Source organism: Patagioenas fasciata, chromosome 17 (genome assembly GCF_037038585.1).
Source record: "Patagioenas fasciata isolate bPatFas1 chromosome 17, bPatFas1.hap1, whole genome shotgun sequence".
In the NCBI taxonomy this organism is placed as follows: domain Eukaryota; kingdom Metazoa; phylum Chordata; class Aves; order Columbiformes; family Columbidae; genus Patagioenas; species Patagioenas fasciata.
The window spans coordinates 14,723,327-14,726,763 of record NC_092536.1 but is presented as its reverse complement, the minus strand read 5'-3'; positions in this window follow the sequence as shown (position 1 = coordinate 14,726,763).

Sequence of the window (3,437 nt, the reverse complement as noted above, 5' to 3'; positions counted from 1 at the left end):
GTCCCCACGGTACCACTATGGGCCCTGGAGACCAGGGGGTTCCCCGGATTTCACAATGGGCCCTGGGGACAAGGGGGGTCCCCAGGATGTCACAATGGGCACTGGGGACAACGAGGGGTCCTGGGACGTCACAATGAGCCCTGGGGAGAAAGGGGGGTCCCCACCCTGTCAGAAGGGACCCTGGGGACAAGGTGGGGTCCTGGGATGTCACAATGGGCCCTGGGGACAAAGGGGGTGTCCATGGTGCCACAATGGGCCCTGGGGACTAGGGGGGGGGGTCCCCTCGGTGCCACGATGGGCCCTGGGGACAAGGGGGTACTAGGATGTCACAATGGGCCCTGAGGACAAATTGGGGTTCTGGGATGTCACAATGGGCCCTGGGGACAAAGGGGGTCCCCAGAATGTCACAATGGGCCTGGGGACATTTGGGGTCCCCAGCATGTCACAATGGGCCCTGGGGACAATGGGGGATCCTGAGACGTCACAATGGGCCCTGGGGACAAAGTGGGTCCCCATGGTGTCACAACACCCTGGGGACAATGCAGGGTCCCCAGGATGTCACAATGGCCCCTGGGGACATTAGGGGTCCCCACAGTTTCACGATCTTAACCCTTGACACCCCCCAACTACTGGCTCCTTAGGGTTACTCCCGGGTCCCTCCTGAACTGAATCCCCGCCCGAACTCCTGGGTCTGATAGAGGGCACGAACATTTTAAGGGTTAACAAAACATAATTGGGTGCCCACTAACGAGCCAACACTTTAGGGCTGAGCCAAACGAGCCCTTAGTTCAGAGCTTTAGGTGAACTCATGGTAAGGAAACCAGAACCCAGCAGTGCCAGGATCAGGAGTTTTACGGCACCAGCTGTGAACTCGAGGGGACGAGAGAACCGAGATTTACAGCAAAAAGGGGGTGCCAGGCTGGGTTCAACCGACCTGGAGCTTGGGTCCCAGTCCATTCAACACAAGGAGGCAAACCTGAGGAAGCTGAAGGAGCCTTCATCCAAAGACCCCTCCTCCAGAGCACCAGGTGGCGCCGCGCAGGCGAACAGGGGGCGTCCAGGCGGAGACTACGGCAGTGATGAGCGGGAAAGGTTATGGATGTGTGCAGGCGCTCTGGGGTCGTTGGGACACGAGCACCTCGCTGTATTTAAACGCAGCTCCTGCCGCTCGGAGCGGCGCACGAGGGGTGGAACCATCGCTCCCCTTGCGCCCGACGGCGAAACGAACGCAGCTGCTCTGGAGCCCTGCGGGGTGTGGAGGTTCATGGCTCCGGAGGCTGTAAAGTTGTTTCTGCGCCTCCGTTCCCCTCATGGCCCCCCATTCCCTTCACACCGACCCTCAATCCACCCCCCACCCGACCCCCAGCTCCCCCCAAACCCCGACCCCCAGCTCCCCCCCACCGACCCCCAAATGCCCCCCCGACCCCCAATTCCTCCCCAGACTGACCCCCAATGCCCCCTCACACCGACCCCCAAGGCCGCCCCCGCACACCAACCCCCCAGTTCCCCCCTCAAACACCGACCCCCAATCCCCCCCCGGACCCTAATTCCCCCTCGCACTGACCCCCAACGCCCCCCACACCAACCCCTAATGCCCCTCACATTGACCCCCAATTCCTCCCCAGACTGACCCCTCAAATCCTCCCCAGACCAACCCCCAACTTCCCCCCCACACCGACCCCCAATTCCCCCTCACACCGACCCCCAATGTCCCCCCCCCCACACCAGACCCCAATTCCCCCCCACACCGACCCCCAATTCCCCCCACACTGATCCCCAATGCCCCCCCCCACACCGACCCCCAATTCCTCCCCAGACTGACCCCCAATGCCCCCTCACACCGACCCCCAAGGCCCCCCCTGCACTGACCCCCCCACACCGACCCCCCAATTCCCCCCTCAAACACCGACCCCCAGTGCCCCCCCACTGGACCCTAATTCCCCCTCGCACCGACCCCCAATGCCCCCCCACACACTGACCCCCAGTTCCTGCCCCCCACACCAACCCCTAATGCCCCTCACATCGACCCCCAAATCCTCCCCACACTGACCCCTCAAATCCTCCCCAGACCAACCCCCAACTTCCCCCACACCGACCCCCAATTCCCCCTCACACCGACCCCCCAAGCCCCCCCCACCGATCCTCAATTCCTCCCCACACCGACCCCCAATGTCCCGCTCACACCGACCCTCAGTTCCTCCCCCACACCGCCCCCCAATTCCCCCCTCACACCGACCCCAAATCCCCACCACCACACTGACCCCCAAATCCCCCCCTCACACCGACCCCCAATGCCCCTCACGCCGACCCCAATTCCTCCCCCCACACCGACCCCCAATGCCCCTCACGCCGACCCCCAGTTCCCCTCACAATCTCCACCAAAACGGCGGCGCTTCCCTCTCCTCCCTCCCGCCTTTTCCCGCCACACACTCCCGGACGTGACGCCGGCGAGGGGGCGTGGCCGGCGGCGAGGGGGCGTGGCCGCGGCGCCGGCGGGCGGGAAGCGCCGGGGCGGGAAACACCGGGTGAGGAGATCGCGTCCCCTCGGGTCCCTCGTGTCCCTTCATGTCCCATCGTGTCCCCTCGCGTCCCTCGGGTCCCTTCATCGTCCCCTCGTGTCCCTCGGGTCCCCTCGTGTCCCCTCATCTCCTCAGCACCCCCGCTGGAGCCCGCCCGTCCCTCCCCTCCAGGAGAGACCCCGGGGCTGGGGCAGATCCGCCATCAATCCCCCCACAGACTTTTTCCCTCTTTCCTCCCCCTCTTCCCTCTTTTGCCCCCTTTTCCCCCTTTATCCCTCTTTCCCCCCTTTTTCCCTTTCCCCCCCTTTTTCCCTCTTTTTCCTCTTTCCCCCCCTTTCTCCTCTTTCCCCTCTTGCCCCCCTTTTCTCTCTTCCCCCTTTATCCCTCTTCCCCTCTTTTTCCCTCTTTCCCCTCTTTTCCCCCCTTTTTCCTCTTTCCCCTCTTTCCCTTTTTCCCTCTTTCCCCTCTTTTCCCCCCTTTATCCCTCTTTCCCCTCTTTTTCCCTTCCCCCCCTTTCACCCCCTTTTCCGTCTTTTCCCCCTTTTCCCTCTTTCCCCCCTTTTTCCATATTTTTCCTCTTTCCCCCTTTATCCCTGTTTCCCCCTTTTTCCCTCTTTCCCCCTTTTTTCCTTCTTCCCCTCTTTCCCCCCTTTTCCCTCTTTTTCCTCTTTCCCCCCTTTTCCCCCCTCTTCCCCTCTTCCCCCCTTTCCCCTCTTTCCTCCCTTTTTCCCTCTTCCCCTCTTTCCCCCCTTTTTCCTCTTTTTCCTCTTCCCCCCCTTTCCCCCCCTTTTCCCTCTTTTTCCTCTTCCCCCCTTTCCCCCCCTTTTTCCCTCTTCCCCCTTTTCCCCCTTTTTTCCTTCTTTCCCTCCTTTTCCCTCTTCCCCTCTTTCCCCCCTTTCCCCCTCTTTTTCCTCTTTC